Below are 22,273 nucleotides of genomic sequence, written 5' to 3'. Positions count from 1 at the left end.
AAAGTGGAGGACACATGGATGAGGGTGGGCCCTAATCCAATATAATCCTTGGCCTCCTAAGAAGAAGGGAGACACAGAGGAGAGAAGGCTATGTGAAGACAGGCAGAGACTGGAGCTGTGCTGCCATAAGCCAAAGAACTCCAAAGATGACCAATAACCAGCAGAAGTTAGGAAGAGGAAACGAAGGAGCCTCTCTTAGAACTTTCAGAGAGAGCATGTCCCTGATGACAACTTGATTTCCAGGACTGAGAGAGAATAAATGCCATGTTTAGCTCTCTCGTTTGTGGTACTGAATTCAGGAAACCTTAGGAAAGTGGAGCAGTAAGGAAGAAGGAAGACCAGTCAAGAATTACTGAAGTGCCCTATAAATAAAGATAATGGGAGAAGAATGGGCATGTTGCCAAATTTGGGATAGGTTTTAAAGTATGACAGAACTAGCAAGTGCTTGCTGATTGATTGATTATAGACTGTATATGAAAATAAATAATCAAGAATAACTCCCAGGGCTTTGGCTTGATCAAGTATGTGGATACATTGCCGTTGAATAAAATTGGGAAGATGGTGGGAAGCAAAAGTAAGAATGGAAAGCAAGAGTTCCGTTTTATACTAAATGATTTTGAAAGATCCATAGATCAAGTTGACGGATAGTGTTGTACAGATCTTCCATACTGTAACTGATTGTGTATTTATTCTTATATCATTTATTGAAGGAGGAAGGCTGAGGTCATCGATTATAATTGTGGAGTTGTCCATTTCTCCTTTCTGTTTTAGTGAATTTCGTTCATGTATATTGAAGCTCTGTGGTTAGTCACATACACAGATCAGGTCATTACATCTTCCTGGTATATTGATCCCTTTATCATTATGAAATGTCTGATTATGAAATTTACTTTGATAATAATAAAGACAGTGCAATATTCCTTATATTAGTGCATGTAAGGCATATCTTTCTTTGCTTTTATGTCCTGATATATAAAATCAGTTCCTTGCAGAGAACATAAAATTGAGTATTTGTTTTTTTAATCCAGTTTGAAATCTATGGATCATAATGGATGTGTTAGACTATTTTATTTTAATGTAATTACCGATATGGTTGGATATAAATCTACCATTTTTCCAATTGTTTTCTATTTGTTCAGTCATTTATTTATTCGTCTTTCCTCTATGTGGAATAATTAATTTTTATTATTCATTTTATCTACTTTTTTGGCTTATTATGTCATCTGTTAAACAATAACTTCACTAGGCTTTATAACATACAACTTTAATTTATCACAGTCAACTTCAAGGAATTATATATAGGGCAAGTTCTATAGCAGTATGGATTTACTTTCTTCCTCTGATCCTTTGTGGTATTTTATGTTTACATACGCTATAAAGCCACAATAAATCCCACTGCCTTAGACAGCCAAATATCTTTGAGAGTAAAAAATTTAGGAGAAAGTATTTTTAATAAAATTACCATTTCTTGAGAATTTCATTTCTTTGTGTAGATCACATTTCTATCTGATAACATTTTCTTCTATGTGAAGAATTTCTTTAAAATTTCAAGTAGTACAGATTTGCAAGGAATTAATTTTCTCCACATTGATTGTCTGAAAAATCTTTATTCTTCATTTTTGAAAGAGATTTTGACTGAGTATAAAATTCTGACTTGCTCTCCCCTCTTCACTCTTCCTCTCTTTGTAGTATTTTAAATATGTCACCCCATTTTTTCTGGCTTGCACATTTTCTGTGAGAAGTCTGCTGTAATTTTTTTTTTTAAATTTCCTCTCTACATTATGTGTCATTTTTCACTGGCTACCTATAAGGCTTTTTATTTATGTTTGGTTTTCAGCCATTTAAGTGTGATGTGTTCCTGCACTTCAGTATTTTGTTAATTCTCTGAGGTGTAAGTGTAAGGACAGAATGGCTGCAGTGCTTGTTTTCCTACTTCTCCCTCAGAGATGGAAAGATTTTCTATTTTTTTCCTCCCTGCCGTGATGGGTCTTCGTATCTGTAATGAGGATAAGAGGAGCATTGCCCTCCTACAAGTGGCTTAAGGGTTTTGTTCTATTGGGGAAAAGGATCTGGGTGAGGCTTTGGGTCTTTCCCGCAGTGCCCCTTCTCCAGCCTGTCCCCTCTGGGGAGGTTCTTCTACTCTAGTGCTCTGCCCCCCTCCCAATCTTCTTCATCTATACCCAAAGAAGCCAATCTGAGAGTCTGCAAGTGATTGTGAAACCCCCTATGTCTGTGGTTCCCAGAAATTTTTATAGTCATACTAGACCATACCCATTTAGCAAGTCATTAAAGATTTGAGCTGAATTCTTCTTACTCCATTGATTGGCATCTGCCATCTCTTTCTTCCAGGTCCTGCCACAAATGAACTACTGCTGACATCGCATCTATTCTTGGGACTTGAATCTTCCTTTGGACTTGAAACTAATTGGTTACATTGCATTCTAGTGCTGTGATGAGTTTAGGAAAAGTTCTTATTTTGCTGTTTACTTGGATTTTTTTTGTGGTTAAGCTGTGACCAATGTATTTTTCTAGCTTTCTATGCCTTAAGCGGAGCAGAACTCTGAAATGCCTGTTATATATATCAGTGAATAAACGTCTAGCAAGTATTGAAATAGATCATCTGGAGGTTAAAATTTGTTTAACACTTGACAGACTGTATGTTTTCCACCCATCAATTTGCTGTATAATAAATGGAGATAAGTTTTCACTTAGAGCAACATTTGCCAATGAAGAACTTGGGAGAAGGGAGGTTAAACAACTTGTCCAAGGTCGCAACACTAGAAGGGGTTGAACCTAGGATTTGAAAATTAGATTTTTGCTCATAGTTGTTATAATATATTTTATCCATATCTTAGCAATGATTTGGAGACAATCTAAATAAGCTAAGGAGCATAACGTTCTCAATATTTTTTCATTTGCTTTCACTTAGGAAATAGAAAAAAGTTGGAAATAGACTTCTCCAACTGAAGCTGTCTATTAACTACCAAGAGAAGAATCCCTAAGAGCCTATGATGAGATTTAAAATACAAAAGCCAATGCTGACTCCTGAAGTATTTATAAAATTTTGATGATTTAAGAACCTGAATAAATGTAGATGTTTCTAAGTGAGAAATTCAGCTTTGGTTTCATAATTAAATGAGAACTGACCTCAAATGTTTTATGGAGATCTTTTTATTAACCATGACTAACCATGACAGTGCACATGGTAAATTACTTTGAATATACTAATTCGTAGAGAAATATAGAAGCAATTGCCTCAGATGCAAGCATAAGCTTTGGCTGTGTAGCAGGAAGAGAGAAAAACATTTTTCAAGCAATAGTTTTTCAGTGTAATAATCTGAGAATAAAATATTGACAGGAAGGAAGACATTTATTAAGGTAAAGAGAAGGACTGAATTATAGCTGTGACTGAAAGACAATTTAAGTAGTACATCAGCTAATTGCTATAGAAAATGTAAAGATTCACACAAAACCAACACAAAAAAGCTCGAAATAAATATTCAATTTAGATTTTTGATTTGCATTGCTAAATCATGTAAATGTGTTTGAAAGCAGCATACACATATATAAATACACACAGTTTTATGTTTATAACAAAAGTAAGTGATTCTGTCATTTCCAAATATTGATGTGTCCTAGACGTCTTTGTTGATTCACTGATCATAATTCCTTGTATATGAGTAGCCCCCAAAAGCCAAGTAAGAAGAATAAAATAGGATCATTTGAAAAGAGTGCGTAAAATCTTGTGGTCTAAGTAAATTATTTTAGACTACAAAAAGATAAAATATTACTAAATTAGGCTAATTTAGTCAAATTTGAATATTATTTAATTAACTGGAAACATTCATAGTCCTAGACAGGTCCTTTGAGGACCATGTGGCAATCTCCCATAGATGTTGGACATATTAATCAAGTGAATAGCTTTTTCTGATAGATAGCTAAATTGCACCTGATTTAATCATGAAAAAATTCATTTAAGTGCAAATTTTTGAAGTGTTCATTTATTCTGCAAAGATGGCCTAAAACACTTTACTAGATGCTGTAGCAATAAAGATGAATAAAACATAGTGTTTTAGTTTGTAAGCTGTTGGAATGTGATATACTAGAAGCAGAATGGCTTTTTTTAAAAGGGAATTTATTAAGTTGCAAGTCTACAATTCTAAGGCTGTGGAAATGTCCAAATTATGGCAAGGCTATAAAAATGTCCAAACTAAGGTATTCAGTAAAAAATACCTTGGCTTAAGAAGGCCAATAATGTTCAGGGTTTCTCTCTCACCTAGAAAGGCAGATGTCTGCTGGCTTTCTCAATGGCTTCCCCAGCGGGTGGTGTGGGGGGGTTCCTTCTCCATCTCCAAATGTCTCTGTCTGAGTGGGCTCTGTTGGCTCTGTTGTCTCTAAGGCTTTCTCCAGATTGGTTCCCTCTTAAAGGGCTCCAGTAAAACAATCCCACCTTGAATGGGTAGATGCACATCTCCTTGGAAAACATCTAATCAAAAGTTACCTCCCACAACTGTGTTTGTCACATCTCCGTGGGAACAATAACATGACCCCATCCAGCAATAGTCAGTGATTATTAAGGAACTTGACTTTTCTGGGGTACTAAATAGATTCATACCGGCACACATGGTAAATCACTCCAAAGATACTAATTCCTTTATGTTAAACTATTAATATTTGTTGTAAAACAGGTATATATGAAGCTAAATAGTTTTTCTGAGCTTTCAAGGATGTCTTCTGTATAGTTTCTGTAGAAGATAAGACACCAGGAATATATTTTGACAAAATAGATACATAATTATTATGGTCTTTCTTTCTATTTTATAAGGAGTCAAGGAGTGCATCATTACAAAAGGTTGACTTAAAGTAAATCCATACAAATCACAGAACTTAGCTAATACCAAGCTTTACTGAGGGCAAAGGATAAAGGCAGAAATGAGACATAGATACATCTTCTCTATGGGAATCTTAAACCCACCAGGTTTTTCTAGCACCACCAACCTCAAGACTGTCATTGGAACATATTCAGGTGTTGAAGTGAAAAATAAATACTTAATTTATAGGGAGTGATTTAGGTTTGCGGCTTTTTAGTTTTTTATCTTAAACAGTTAGACAAGGTACAAAAAATTGTGACTAACTTCCATTCTCCACTCAGCTGTGTTTCTTAAATGTAGAACATTTAAGTTTAGTTAAAATAAGCAATCTAGATATATCAGGTCAGCCTGTTAAATTATTTTTAGATAAAAACTCCTTCTTTCATCTTCCTTTGATTAACAAGCTTTGTTACCTAATAAATACCACAATAATATTTATAAGAAATATGGTGGATATTAATAGATCTTGAAGATGAAATAGTTTACAGATTGGCTGTTAACTCTTTCTTTCTAAATTAGCAATAAAGAGTGGAAAACGAAGACAACACAGTTTAAGATGAGCTTTTCATCATCGGATTAATTACCTTGTCATCTTTCCAAAAACACCATCTCTTAATGATACTAGAACTGCAATTTAAAATTCCCTCTCATTAAAATTATGACAAATAGTTTTAATATTTTTCATAACTAAATCAAGGACTTGAATCAGTAAAAAAAAAGTGCCAAGAATCAGATATTAGAATATGATTGATTCATTAAAGAATAAAGGTAGGAATTAAAAAGTGACAAAGCAGTAAGCCACAATCCAAACAGACCAAATATATGAAATAAACAAAAAGAACTTCTAAAATTGTAAAATAAAATGATTAAATTTAAAAACTCACTTTTTAAAAATTTATGCCCTATTAGGCACCGATAGTTGAAATAGTCAAATATTTGGCAATATAAAATTCAATAAAGTGTTGACTAATAATTTACAGGTGGTATGCCTTTTGCCATCTTTAAATTTATTCACTCAACAAATATTTACCAAACATCTACTTGAGATAAACATGGTGCGGGATGCTCGAGAATCCAGTGGGGAGTCTTCATAAAGTTTATGGACTAGTCATCAAACAAACACATTCAAAGTTCTCATGGCTACAGCTTCCGTGAAGAAGAGGTACAAAGTTCCAGGTTATTTCTTCCAATGCTGCGGTGATCTCACTTTAGAGGGCAAGTAAAGTTATACTTGAGTTGAGATATGAAGAAGGAGTAAAAATTTTTGCAGAAATCATGGCACAATATGCTTGAGAGTAATGTCGCTGAAAGGCCAGTAGAGTTGGAAAGAGGTGTCTTGGTTTCCTGGGACTGCCACAACAGGCCCGTCACAAACTGGTGGTTTAAAACAACAGAATTGTACCATCATGGTTCTTAAACCAAGGTGCTGACAGGACCTTGCTCCCTCATAGACGCTGGAGGAGACACTGCTCCCTGTTCTCTCTTGGATTCTGGTAGTGCCTGGCAGACAGTCCCTGGTGTTTTTTTTGCCTCAGGAGTTACATGGCCTTCTCCCTTATGTCTTTCCAATTTCCTCCCCAGTGATGACTCCAGTCAGATTAAATTAAGGGCCCACTACAGCAGTTTGATCTCATTTCAACTTGTCTAGTTCCATCTGTAACTATTTTATTTCCAAATATGAAAAGTCACATTCACTGAGGGGGTGGGGGAGTGGGAGGGTAGTAGGGGGAATGCAACTCAATCTCTAACAAGAAATGATAATGAGATGAAATTGTGATATTGATATTTCTAAGACATTGCGAGGGCTTGGAGACCCGTTGAGTATATTTTTACACTAAAAATAATGAGAAACCATTAATTGCTTTAGTAAAAGAATGGCATGATTCAATAAAGAACACCTTTTATTATCACATAAAATATGGATTGATTTAGGCTTGTGTTTACATCAGTTAGAAAGCTACTGTGGTGCCCCAAGCATTTACCGGAGTAGTGTTGATGGGAATGGCAAGAAGTAAATGTAATTAGAAAATATTTAAAAATTGAAATTGACATGACTTGGTACTAGATTGACATCATATCTTGGCGGTATATGTGAGAGGGAAACAAAACTTCAAATATGTCACCATGCTTTCCTAGGATACCCTAATTTGGATGATAGTATTTTTTTCCCTAGGAATATTGGAAGAAAGCTTGGTTTGGGTAGAGGAAGATCTTGCGAAATTTAGTTTCTTTGACATGGTAAACCTGAAGTGCCTGTGAGAAATTCAGCTAGAGATTTCATGTAGGAAACTGGTAAGATATATCTGACTCCCCTTTGAATCATTAATGATGAGGGAAGCACATAAAATGTTAATGTACATAAATGTATTTGTAGCCAGATCAGAATGGGTAAGAGGTAAGAGGGAGGTGACAAATAGAATCTACTAGTATAAATAACATTTTTAGCAAGTTTGATGTACAAATGGAGTATCTGATAGCTAAGGGTGATGAAAAGGATCTTTATAAGGAATGAATCATTAGCTAAAAAACTCTCTGCTATGGAATTTATGATAATATTTAAAATAAAGATCCCTTGAGACTTAATTTGTATCATTTCAATAAAATGATGAGTAATATTGTCAAAATTATGTAAGGACTTATTATAGGGAGGAGTTTTGGAATGTAACTTTATGGAGATACAGTCACGTATAATATAACCATCCAAAATATACAATCAGTGGTTCACAGTATTATCATATAGTTGTGCATTCAGCACCACAAATTTTTAATATTTTCATTACTCCAAAAATACATATAAGAATAAAAATTTAAAATAAAAGTAAAAAATAACACCCAAAACATCCCCTGCCCCTTATCCCCCCAAAAATCAATTATCTATTGATTTTTGTCCTTATTTCTTCACTGCTGTCCATACCCTGGATATAGAGAGTATCAGCTACAAGATTTCACAATCACATGGTCATTTTGTAAAAGCTTAATAGTTATACAATCATCTTCAAGAATCAAGGCTGTTGGAATACAGTTCAAAAGCTTCAAGAACTTCTTTCTAGCTGTTCTAATCCAGCTGTTCTAATCCACCAAACGCTAAAGAGGGTTCTCCATAGAATACGTGAGAATGACCTCCAGAATGACCTTTCCACTCTGTCTGAAATCTCTCAGCCACTGAGGCTTTATTTTGTCTCATTTCTCTTTTCTCCCTTTTGGTCAAGAAGGTTTTCTCATTCCATTCATGTCAAGTCCCGGCTCATCCCGGCTCATCCCGGCTCATCCCAGCTCATCCTTGGGAGTCCTGTCCCACCTTGTCAGGGAGATTTGCACCCCTGGGAGTCATGTCCCACGTAGGTGGGACGGCAGTGAGTTTACCTTCTGAGTTAGCTTCAAGAGAGAAGTCACATCTGAAAACAAAAGAGGTGCTCTGGGGTGACTCTTAGGCGTAGTAATAAGTAAGCTTAGCTTCTCCTTCGCATGAGTAAGTTTCATAAGGGCAAGTCCCAAGATCCAGGCCTCAATCTATTAAATTGGTAGTCAAATGCTTGTGAGAATATCCAAAATTTCCCAAGTGGGGAAGGTTAATATTTCCATATTTTTCCCTAAATCATTTTTTTTTCTGTGCCAAAATTACTCTAGTATATACCAGGGCATTACACTAATCTGCACAAACCAACAAGATCTCCTCACTCTGCAAGGAGTAGTTTAAAAAGATTTTTGAACTGTGGAAATATGTCACAAATTTCCTAAGAAAAGTACAAATGTAGTGTGTATGGTTTGGGAAATTTGAAAATAAAAGAATATTTAAATAATTAAATAAATTACCGTAATAAGCATGAAGTATTTGTGGTTATAAACCATAGTGGAATAATATAAACATTTTTAATAGTTTCTCTAGTGATATTGCTGTGCATTCTATTAGTTTTTTCCCATTAGAATATATACATTATTAAAAAATAAAATAAAACTGTATATTATAGTTGGAAATACTTTATAAATTTTTTTTGGGGGGTGCATGATCCGGGAATAGAACCCAGGTCTCCTGCATGGAAGGTGGACATTCTAACCACTGAACTACTCAGGCACCCATGATTAAATTTTAAAATTGCATCATTAGAAAAGTAACTTAGAAAGCAATCAAACATTCAATATGATATGAGACCCCAATGTTTTTAGCTTGTGTAACTGCATAGTTAACCTGTTAGTTGAGGATAGTCGAGCGGAAGGTTTAATGTGGGGAACATGAGGTGAATTTAATTTCAAACCCATTGAATTGGGGTTTCCTGAAAGACATACATTTGGAGAAGTTCAGTGATCAACCAGACATAGCTCAGCTCCAGACATATGTGGAACTTAGCAATTTAAACATGGCTTTATACATATACATTTGGGTGACTCTTGCCGTGAATTTGAATGATATCCAGTAGAGGATATGAAGAATAGTAAAATAGAAAGTATAAGAGCAGAAGCCAGAAAGAGGTCACCATTTGAGATGTATGCAAGCAAGACCAGGAAATGAGGCAAATAAAATGATATCTAAATTGACAAGTCACATACCATAGAGCCATACATATTGCACAAAATTTTGGGGGGCTCTGCTTTCGCAGGGCTAATAAAACAGTTTAAAAATAGGAAAAAAAGAGATCTATCTTATATTAGAGGAAAAAGAATAAAGAAGTTTTCACTGAAGCTACATAGGACATAGGGGAAGGTGGTGACAACAGAGAACGCTAATGTCTATAAATAAACTAAATATTTGACATTGGCCTGGATTCAGTATTCAGCCGGTAAGCCTTGGTGCTACGGATACAACAAACAGTGGTGAAGGTAGGAGAGAGGACACCACGGGAGGCAAAGATACAGAGGTCACAAAGGGGTTGTAGAAACAAGATGGACCTTATAATAGGGAATATTTCACAATAGTTTTCAGCTCCTCAGAAAATAAATTTCAAATGACAGGCGGCAAGAGCCTAGGGCTGTAGGAATTTTATTAGACATAATGAAGTTTTATTAAGGCTCAAAAATTAAAACAGAATAGTTTCAACTAACTAATGGAGCTAAGGAACAGAATAAAGAGTTTATAAACAGAAGCAGACCTTCAATTCAATATACAATTAAGGTAACAATTCAGAGTAATAATGACACAATTGACTAAGGGTCTTCGTAAAACTGACGACAGATTCCTGCCTCAGACCATAGAACAGGGGTAATTACATATGGATCGATGATTTCAAGATGAAAATGTAAAAGAATTAAGGGAAATTTTGGTAGAAAATTTTTATGTTTTGATGTGGAGAGGTTTTTATAGCTGTCACAAAAGTATGCTGATGTAAGAAAGTGTTGATCACTTCTATCAAGCCAGAAAAAAATTCTGGCTTCACACATACAAACAAAAACATAAAAACATCATAAGCGGTGACAAAATAAATTTAAATAACTGGGAAATATGCATAATTCACATGAAATAATATTCATTGTATATAAGAAGCTCCTTGAAACTAATTTCAAGACTTAAAACAAAAAGATTGAAAAATTATTCACGGTCCCGCCACTATCAAACAAAAGCACACATTAACAAACAAATTCTACTTAAATGCATGAAAAGTGCTCAAACTCATTGTCAATAAGAGATCTTCAAATTAAAATCCTTAGATCCATTACTGACAAGTGTGAGTACACCTCCTGTTGGTGGGCCTGGCCAAATACACAGTGCTGCTCATAGCAATATGATCCCATTAGGAGATTGATGTGTTATATTTATCAAAATTACAAATGTGGATTTTTCCCTCTTCTTACGATGCAGCAAGCAGCAAGAAAACATCGCTCCCATCTAATAATGAGAATGAGACTGATAATCCTCCTTCCAGTCCCTCTGCTCAGAAAACTCTCCCTCCCTATCGCTTGGACACAGGGTGTGCGTGGGCTGCTGTATGTACTTGCCCCATGCCCAGAGTGTTCTCCCGAGATATTCACAAACCTACCCACGCCTTCCTCAAGTAGTCAGTTTCCCCTGCACTGTTGCACTGTCCACTGTTATAAACATTTTTTTTTGCACGGGCAGGCTCCAGGAAATGAACCTGGGTCTCTGGCATGGCAGGCGAGAACTTTGCCACTGAGCCACCTTTGCACCACCCTGTCTTGCACTTTTAAGACAAATGATCCATGTTTGTATCTCCCCAATGACTACTGTGGGATGAGAAATGAATTCCATAAGTGAAAAGATGAATGCAAAGGAAAATATCACTACCTAGTTTAGTCTATTTAAACTGAACAGAGGAAGTATTTTCAGATATGCTTCATTTCCTCAAGATGATCACCAATAAAGTGAGTGAAACATTGCTGATTTCCCAGGAATTCATGCCTTGAGTCTTATTCTACAGACCAGAATTCAAATTGCTTTTAATTCCTGGTAGAGGAGGCTGCTTTGTAAAACTATTTTTCCTCACCGTGCTTTGATTCTCCGTATCATTGAATTTTCACTCTATTTAAACAATAAGACACGACAGGTTTGGAAATGCTGCATGATAATCATATATTCCATCAGGAAGAGTGAGTGGCTTTTGGTACCCTAGAGTTGTAGCCTTTGTAATAAGTGTTGAAGTAATTTACTGCTTTGAAAAACTGAAATCCTACATTACAGGGAGGATAAAACTGACTTAATATCTGAAATACACCCCCCACACACACCCAATATTCCACAGCACACATAACATTTGAAGTTTCACTTTTCTCCTTTGTACTATGGAATCCCTGCATGCTCTGAGGCCATTTAAATGCTCCTGGAAAAGCTTTCAATGGTAGTTTGGAGCTTTGGAAGCACTTTGGAAGACTACAACTAAAGTAACTTTTCCTTTGACCAGCAAATGACCTTTAGCACCTCAATGCCTTCCCAGGAAGTAGATAAAACCAGAAAGTTCTTTTGATTGCTCTGCAGCATCCATGTTAAAGGGCAAAGGCAACAACAAAGAAAACATTTTGGAATGTTTTATATCAGGCATTTTACAAGTAGCTTTTGGCAATAAGGGAAACAAATCTTACCACTTCCTTTCTTTTTACCTTATAAAATTACTGTGAGTCAGAGTTGGAAATATATCTGAGACAAATAAAGAACATTTAAAATATTTTGTTAAATGTTACTATTAGAACAGATAGGGTAAAATGATATTTTTAAAGGTTTCCCATAAGGCAATGAGCACAAACAAACACAGAATATAGTGTCCCTTGGTGGAAAACGCAGTCAAAACAAGACTACCTATTGCTGGAGACAGAACACCATTCTCAAACTGAACATCAAATAAAGAGATTCTATCATCTAATATGGAAAGATGTCCAGAGGGAAAAGAAGACACTGAATATGATACTTCAGAGCTCCCTTTCTGCTTTTCTATGATTGTTTCACTCTCCCCTTAGCTTTGCCTTACAGTTTATGTGTTCCTGTCCATTGTCGGATACAAGGTGGCTGCATAAATTCCATAGAAAAATTAGCTAGACCAGAATATCTATGGCAAAGTTCTGGGAAAAAAAGGTTTCGTGTGCTCATGTAAGGGAAGCAAGAAATGCAAGAAAATCACACAAACACACACATCCTCCCTCAGCTCCTGAAACTGATAATGCATACGTGTATCTTCTTGGGCAGAATTAAAAACACATGAGCATATAAAACCCACCTACTGGCAAGAGGATGACATTTCTTTAAGTAATTCAGTATACTCTGATCTCTTGGGGATCCAGGCATTTGAAATTCGGAGTTAAATTGGCTGGTGAATGATTAAAAAAATTTTTTTTTTCCTAAAGAGAATAAACGGGAAATAGAAGTTCAGCAGGTATTCAACCCTTCACCTGTTTTCTGAGCATGTGGAGTCCAGAATTAAAATATTTAGACCTTTCCTAAATAATCTCTACTATGTGAATAGATATTGAGATATTGAAAAAATTAATTATCAATTTTCAGATTTCAACAATAATTAAATGGTGACAAACAAATCAAAAGGCTGAGCCTTTGATCTTGGGGTTTACTCTATGAAACTTATCCCTGCAAAGGATAGGCTAAGCCTTCTTAAAATTAGATCTAGGAGTCACCTCAGAGAACTTCTTTTGTTGCTCAGATGTGGCCTCTCTCTCTTTAAGCCTACAGGGCAAGCAAACTCACTGCCCTTCCCCTTCTACTTGGGATATGACTCCCAGGGGTGTAAACCTCCCTGACAATGTGGGACAGAAACCCTAGGATGAGCTGGGACTCAGCATCAAGGAATAAAGAAAACTCTCTCGACCAAAAGGCAGGAAGAGAGAAATGAGAAAAAATAAAGTGTCAGTGGCTGAGAGATTTCAAACAGAGTCGAGAGGTTATCCTGACCTTTATGCATTATATAGATGCCCCCTTTTTAGTTTATAGTGTATTAGAGTGGCTAGAGGGAAGTACGTCAAACTACAGAGCTGTGTTCCAGTAGCCATGTTTCTTGAAGATGATTGTATAATGATACAACTTTTGCAATGTGACTGTGATTGTGAAAACCTTATGCCTTATGCTCCTTTTATGTACCGTATAGACAGATGAGTAAAAAATATGGATAAGAAATAAACAAACAATAGGGGGGAGGAAGGTTAAAATAATTGAGTAGATTGAAATACTAGTGGTCAATGAGAGGGAGGGGTAAGGGGCATGGCATATATGAGTTTTTTCTTTTTTCTTTTTTTATTTCTTTTGCTGGAGAGGTGCAAATGTTCAAAAAAATGATCATGGTAATGAATATACAACTATGTGATGATATTGTGAGCCATTGATTGAACACCATGTCAAGAATGTTTGTGTGTTTGTTGTTTACAATAAAATATTTAAGAAAAATGATAACTAAAATGAGGATTCCCTAGTATTACATAGCATTTATAATGAGTAATGTCTTATTTCAATATCTTTAATATTCTATAAAAATGGAAGAAAGCAGTACTCTGAATTAATCTCTGATATCAATCAGGAAAATAATCAATATTCTGAAGCTTTGGTTAAACTCATTTAAAGCAATGTAGGAATGATAAAAATAGAGTTTAGGAAATCACCAAGGGATGAGAGAATAATGTGAGAGGGAATGTCAAGACTAACATAATATTTTAAACGTTTATTTTAAATGATCAAAAATATTATTAAACTATCCCCCTGCCTCCTGTTCAAATACAGTACTTTATTAACCTCAGTAGGACTTACATATATTCTAAGCTTGATACATTTTTATCAGGTTATATTTAATGTCAATGTCCACTCCCCAAGCCTAGAATATGAGCTCAATTTTACCAGTTTTGTTCATTGTTATATACAAGTACAAAGTGGGCACTCAATAAATATTGGTTGAATGAGGGAGTATTCTTTACTTTTTTTACACAAATGATATCATGGTATGCTAATTCACCTGATGGATGTTTTAGCTTTCTACTTAAAAACCATACATATATGCACATATTTTCGTGTGAGCATATTTCTATCTGAATACATAACAGATATTATATATAACGTTCATGGTTGTCAGAAGCCTACAATTTCATGGGATGACTTGATGATAATCTGTCGATCAGTCCAGTGATTGGCAGTGCTTTTGGAATTTCACTATTCAAAAGCCCTGTCCTGACTCTACTTTGGGTAGTGTGGCAGGCTAGATGTTCTCTGCGTCCCTCTTCCTGTGAGCCGATAAGATGTGAAATGCAGGATCACAAACATACTACATAATACACTGCTGGCTCGTTATAAATTATGGAAATTTAAGAGTGGGAAAGGAAAAAAAAATACAAAGAACTGAAATAGGGAGCTGAAACCAAAAAGTTGAAGGGTAACCCTGGGGGAGACATGCAGATAGTGCTGGATGGAACTTCTTGAACCATCCACTAAGGGATAAATATCTGAATCCATGTCTGCCACATCAAGCTTGGCCACTCAAAGAAGGTCAAATTTGACCCAGGTTGTCAGTGTACCCTAATTCCAGGCATAAGTACGAGCAGATGTTTTTGGAAGAAAATATCCATAATTTAGGTCCTTCAGATTGTCACAGCCATATTAATTACATTAAGAATTCATAATTAAACATCAGCAAACACACAAGGAAGAAAGGCATTTGGAGTGAAGATCAAAGGAAGTAAATATCAGGTATACCCTACCCTCATTCAACAATAATTTAGATATATAAGTTAACAGAGATTCCAAAAACAGTTATATATTAAACTCTTATAAACTATAAAAATTTTTAAAGAAGCAAGTCACAAGGCATTATTTAAAAACCAAATGGTAAGATTTGGAAAAAAAAAAAAGGAAAGAAAACAGAACTTCAAATGTATAATTCAATGGATAAATGACATTAGGAAAGTTGAGTGGAGAATTAGTGAATTTAAAGACAGAGGTGTTTGGGTTTACTAAAGCTGTCACAATGCAATATACCAGAAATGGGTTGACTTTTACAATGAGGATTTATTAACTTACAATTTATAGTTCTAAGCCATGAAAATGTCCAAATTAAGGCATCAACTGGATGACACGTGGGCTCTGAGGAAAGGCTGCTGGCGTCCAGGACTCCTCTGTCACGTGGGAGGGCAACCGACCGACTGCTGCTGGTCCTTTGGTGCCAGGTTTCGTTGCCTTCAGCTCTCATTCCAGTGGCCAACTCTGTAGGTCCTCGCTCAGTGCTTCTGGGACTTTTCTCTCTAAGCTCTCTCAGCTTTTTCTGCCTTTTATCCTCTCATAAAGGACTCCAGTAAACGGATTAAGTCCCACCTTAAATGGGGTGGGTCATATTTTGGTTGAAATAACCAAACCGGAAGGTCCCACCCACAATAAGTCTGTACCCACAGGGACGGATTGAAAGAAAGTGGCCTTTTCTGGGGTTCTTAACAGCTTCAAGCCAACACAAGAAGCAAAGAAATTCACAAATAAAAAAGATAACATTTCAAAAACAAACAAACATAAGAGACCTGGAAGATAAAGGAAAAGATTTAATGTGCGTCTAATCAGAATTGAAGAGGTACAGACAAAAGCAAATAGGGAGTACCATAGTTGAATTAAACATGTAAGCATATTCTTGAAGTGATGGAAGTCGGATTCCAAAAAATAAGAAAGAATTATAGCAAGGAAGTTCATAAAAAGAAGTTGAATACTTATTATCATCATGTACATGTATATAACATATGTAATAATACATGTCTAAAAATAATAAACATATAATAATTGAATATAAAAATAAAGTTATGGGTAATAATGAATAAATATATAAAACATATATTAGTGTGAGATATATGGTAATTACTTAATAATGATACTTATATTGATCTTATAATATATAGTAACACAAATGATAATAATAATGCAATAAAAGTAATGGCAGGTATATTTATCAGCATATTTATATGCTAGTCACAACCTGTGTTATGCTTCTGAAATACATTACCTCTTATTTCCTCACAACCCCAATTTATAGAGGATTTCCATTTGTTTCTTAGTCACAAACATTATCCATTCAATTTCAAGAGTCTGGGTACAGTAATCACACAATTTTAGTTTGATAATTAATTCATTCATTCATTTTAAATGAACCAATATTTAATTTTTAAGAGTATATAGAAAAATTTTCATGAAAATAAAGACTATTTTTGGCAATATGTTTTAGCTCCAAATCAACCAACCTTTAAAAAAAAATTTTTTTGGAGCAATGAAAATAATCTGTGATGAATGCACAACCCTGTTATGATACAGTGAGCCACTGATTGTATACTTCAGAAAGATTATATGGTGTGAGACTATATCTCAATAAAATTGCACTTAAAAACCTTTAACAATTTTTAAAAATATAATATTGAGAGTATAAAACAATGTTTACCTGAAAATAACCCTGTTTACTTGAATAAACCTTCTGAGTCGTATCTATTGCACCCCTTCTTCTTGGTATGTTTTCCTCCTTTTTTTGTAGTGTCCATGACTTTTCAAATCATTTTTCCTCTTTAAAACCGGACACTTCCGGGCAGTGTGACAGTGACTCAGTAGCAGAATTCTTACCTGCCATGCTGGAGACCTGGGTTCGATTCCTGGTGTCTGCTCGCGTAAAAATAGTAATAACAATAAAACCAGGCACTTCTGAATCTACTCAGATAAAATTTACCTGTGTTTTGACTGTGTATCTTTGTGAGAGAGTCTGGTGAGGGAGCCTTTACTTCACACTGCAGCCGTTAGCACCTTCAGTTTCAAATGCTTTCTTCCAAAGTCTGCCGACCGTACCTATCGAGCCTCTTCTTCTTTCACGTCCTGCAGTCCTTTGTTTTTTTTGGGGGGTGGTGGTGCATTTTCTGGGAATCGAACCCGAGTCTCTTGCATGAAAAGCGAGCCTTCTGCCACTGAATCACCCGTGCACCCACCTGCATTCCTTTCTAATATGCACTCTACCGGTACCAGTGCCCAGCATGAGTCATAGTGATACCTATAATTCCAGGTTATTGCTGGACCTATGCTTGGTTATTTTACTTTACTAAATTTGGCTCAGTAGCTACAGAGCCAGTGAGTTTCCCTTTTTCCTCCATCATGATTAAAAACCTCAGCCTGGAGTTTCTATTTTTGTCTTGCTTTGTTTTCCTAATGTAGCAGGAAATCTAGAAATATAAACTAATAATGAAGGAAAGGTGAAAAAAGGTAAGTTTCTTAGTGATTGCAGTGTGCTGTGTAAATTAAACATTAGAGAAATTTACTACTTTTCCCACATTCTCCATGCACACCCAGTTGTCTTCTGAGTTGAAGTATAGAGACACTGCTAGCTGGGCTTTGCAGAAGCCTTTTCACCAGCCCCCTCAAAAGGTACAAGGTCCGGTCATCTGGACAACTGTCCATCAGCATCCACGAGCCTCTCAATTAATCCAAATTTCACTTCAATATATTTGTCAAAAGATCTATATTCTATTTTAATTAAAAGTGCTTTTTTAAAAATAGTTCAGTTACAGTCTTCCTGTGGTTTTAAAAGAATAGTGTGATGTTTACAGTTTTAACTTCTGGAAAATTTACAAGAAGTGAGTGGTACTAATTTAAATCAATGAAATTGATGACACAGTAAAAGAGACACCCCCCAAATCCCCAAATGCCCCAATTCACGTGGCCTCTACTAAGCGGAAAGGTAAGCATTTTAGCATAAAGTTCATCTTTCTTGCTCTTCTCCTCTATTCCATGTATGTATGTTTTAGTGCAACCATCTGTTTTAGATCCTATTTGAGTCCGCATGACACCAATTACTTAGATTTATAAGACAGGTAATATTTAGCCAAAATAGCAATCAGAATGCCTGAATGTTTTAACATCATTTATAATTAACTGCTGGGTGCAATAACAAATAGGAACAGCAGCTGCAACAAAACCCCGATTAGAGAGTCAAACTGTGGAAGAATTCAAATTTATGGAATGCCTCAAACTTATCTGCTGGCTACAAAATAACATCTTAGTCATATTTCAGCTAAGCCACTGTGACTAACATCCTAGCACAGGTAAAATTACTTCAGGAAAATGAGCTTTCATGGCAGTATTCTGATAATTCTTGGAAAATCAGGCTAAATCTAAATTCAGAGATTTTCTCCAGATTGAGTCCAGAACTCACAGCACAAATCTCCTTCAATCACTGGGTTTAAAAAATGCTTCTACGTTTTTCATCTTTACTTATTTATCAGTATTTCAAGATCATTGCATGGTGATCACAATCCTGTCCCTAGGGGAAAAGAAATATATTTTACTCTTGCCAACACTGGATCCAATCTCACTTAAATACTTGCATCACAGCTGAGGAAACTGCAGCCAAAAGCAGAAGATACTTCCCTATGAGGCACTTAGAATTGGCAGTAGAGCTACGAATAGACCATTGATGATGATGCTTTCTACTAAACTACACTAGCTTTTCTGTCATAATTTGCGACATTAAAAATAAATAAATCCATAGATATAAGATTCAAACAGAATTTGTAAATAAGAAAAAGCTGTTCTTTCAGTATTTCAAATAATAACAATTATTAGTAATAGTGGTAATAGTAGTTGTAACAATAATTAAAATTTATTTTGTACTTTACACAACATATATTAATCAGCATTTAATACATCATTTAGTCATTATGTCAACTTTGTAGGTTGATATTCTTATCTCACTTTTACACAAAGAAACAAGACATTGCAGTTATTAAAAAAAAAAGTATCTAGATTCACTGTCCAAAATTGTAAAGATTCAAATTTAAGTCTTTGGAATAATACAAAGCAAGTATTCAAACATATTTTATTTTCCTACTGCCTTGGTGTTGTTGTTTTTGAATGCTATGAGGGCAAATAAAGTAGTTAAAACTTTGGGGCACTGAAACCCTGGTGGTTACAAGTGTTTTGGTTGTTGTTGGTTTGTAATTTCCTTTCAACTTTTCATTCACTTGTGGGAATTCCTTTCTGATACTATTTGGTTCTTTTGTAACTGTGAATTATAGCAACGGTTGTTATTGTTTTGAGTCTTTTGAATAAAAGTGACAGGAAAGTACCCAAAACCACTAATCAGAAGGATAACTTTTCAAGTCACGTAAGAGAAAGTTTCAAGAGTAGGGAGGCTTTGTGACGTAGGTACATTGGGCTTTGAAATACAGGATGAAGAAATATTATTTCTCCTCTTCTCAGTTTTCTTTTCACTTACCGATGTGTGTTGAATTTACTCTGAACCTATATTTGGTGCTAAAATGACTGCAACAGATATATTTAGCATAACCCCAGCTTCATATCTAGTGGGGAAAACACTTCTTGTGCCCTCAGAAGTTGCATTATATCTGACTCTTTGTTTCAACTGTCTTTTTCTGAACTATTTAGAGAGGCCAAGAAGATGGAATACAGATTATAACTTAGACCAATATGGATTGACAACTGGAGCATTAGTTGCAAGCACTACATCCAAACCAAACTGTTGAATAGTTTGAGTAAGGCAATCTCTCACACTAAATGAGAGGAGGTATAATTTTACTAAAATAAGTTGGAACACACATCAAAGAGATGGTTATGACAATGATGATACATGATGATCGATAGCCAATATCTACTGAGTGCTTATTATGTATCAGGCACTGATGTAAGAACTTTACACGGATTGACTCATACACTGCAAGTTTATGAGATGTTTTATTATTGACCCTCTTTCATAGATGGAAAACATTGAATCCTAGGAAAATTCCGTGGTTTGAAGCTGTATGTACTCCCAGAAAAAAATGTTCTTAAATCTAATCCAACCCTATGGGTGAGAACCCATTGTAAGTAGGAATTTTGATGAGGCTACTTCAGTTAAACTGTGACCCACACAAATCAGAAGGGTTCTAAATACACTTATTGGAGTCTTTATAGGAAAATGAAATTCAGACAGAGAAAGCTCCAGAAGCAAGAAGCTGTAATCAAAACCTGAAAGAGAAGGGAGAGACCAGCAAATGCTGCGCTGTGCCTTGCTGTGGGCAGAGGGCCAAAGACCTTGAACAGTCTTCAGGAAGAAAGCATTGCCTTAAAGATGTTTTGATTTTAACATTTTTCCAGAATTTAATCATACGTAAATTTCCATTGCTTGAGCCAGACCGCTTTCATGGTATTACTTTAAGCATCCTAGGAAACTAAAACATAAGGATGAGCAAATTGCTCAAGATTGTATATCTAAGAAAAGACAAACTAGGCTTCAAAATCAGCTAGTTTTCTCCAAGACTCCATATGCTTAACCATAATGCTCGATTGCTTTTCTGTGCTGTATAAACACACATTCTCAGGAACTAAAAGATAAAAAACTGACTAGCCGGTAATAATTAACTAACTAAATCAATCACTCAAACAAACAAACAAAATAATAAATCAGTAAATACACAAAATATTCTAGCAGGGTAAATACACAGCTAAATTTTTTTAAAATTTAGACTATACTGTAAAAGAAAAATGAGATAGAACTCATAAAATATTATAAAGCTATAGAAATTAATATATGGAGCTGATTTATGACAGTGATACTATTCTATGTGGGAGAATATGTGGTCTTTAAAAAAAGAACGATGCTAGTTCAATCCCTTTTGTTTATGGAAAAATAAATAAAACTTGGCTCCTATCTCACACCTTAAATACAATTACAGATGGATTATAGACCTGAATGTGAAAGTTAAAACAATAAATATATCAGAAGAGAAGTAGGAATATATGTTCTTTCCCAGAAATATTGGTAATTTAATTCAACAATATTTTGTGTTTTCCAGTGTGTGGCTTGCATTTCTTTCATTAAAGTTATTCTTAAATATTTTTCAAAAGGTCTTTTTGATGGTATATAAATAGAATTATTTAATTTCATTTGTGGAATGTACATTTCTAAGGTATAGAAATGCATTTAATATTTGTATATTGATATAACCTATAACATTGCTGATCTTGTTTATTATTTCTAAATAATGACTTTTTTTAGTGATATTCTGGAATTTTCTATGTACAAAGTCATGGCATTTCAAAATCAACTGTATTCCTTCTACCTTTAAATCTGGATGTCTTTTATTTCTTCTTCTTGTTCTATTGCCCTTGCTAGAATTTCAAAAATAACATTAAAAAGAAGTGGCAAGAGTGGGCATCTTCTTCTTACTTCTGATCTTAAGGAAAAACACATGAAGTTTTCCTCCATTAAATATTATTTTTGCTGTGGCTTTTTCCTGGTCGTCCTTTATCATGTAGGTGAAGTTCTATTTCTATTCCTAGTTTCTAGAGTGTTTTTTTTTTTAATCATAATGAGAGATGGATTTTCTGAAATGCTTTTTCTGCATTTATTGAGGTGACCGTGTAGTTTTTGTCCTTTATTCTATTTTATAATGGTGCGTAACACTGATTGATATTTAGATGTAATCTGTTTTCGTTTCCTAGGCTGCTGAAAGCAGATACCATAACATGGGTTGGCTTTAAACCATGGGAATTTATTAGCTTACAGTTTGAGAGGGAGAAAATGTCCAAATCAAGGCATCATCAATGTGATGCTTCTTCTTGAAGACTAACTGCTGGGGAGCCTTGGTCCTTAGCTTGTCACATGGCACATGGAGGCCTCTTAGACTTTCTATTCTTTTCTGGGTTCCATTGTTTTCAGCTTCTTGCTTCTGACATTTTCTCTTTGTCTGAATTTCATTCTCTTAAAAAGGTCTCTAGTAATCGAATTAAGACCCATTCTGATTGAGTAACAAAGAGTACAAAATCTCATTTAAAAAAATTAAGTTATAACTATGGTCTATCCTGGGGTACAATTCCCCTCTTTCTGTAGACCTGTGAAACTTAGAGAATAAGTTATTTGCTTCCAATATAGGAGGGACAGGTATAGGATATACATTTCCATTCCTATTGGGAGAAATTAGAAGGAAAACAAGGGTCATGGTTCCCAAACAATTCCAAAACACTGCAA

This window comes from Tamandua tetradactyla, chromosome 18, assembly GCF_023851605.1.
Source record: "Tamandua tetradactyla isolate mTamTet1 chromosome 18, mTamTet1.pri, whole genome shotgun sequence".
In the NCBI taxonomy this organism is placed as follows: Eukaryota; Metazoa; Chordata; class Mammalia; order Pilosa; family Myrmecophagidae; genus Tamandua; species Tamandua tetradactyla.
The sequence above is the reverse complement of the archived record's forward strand: the minus strand, read 5'-3'. Positions refer to the sequence as shown.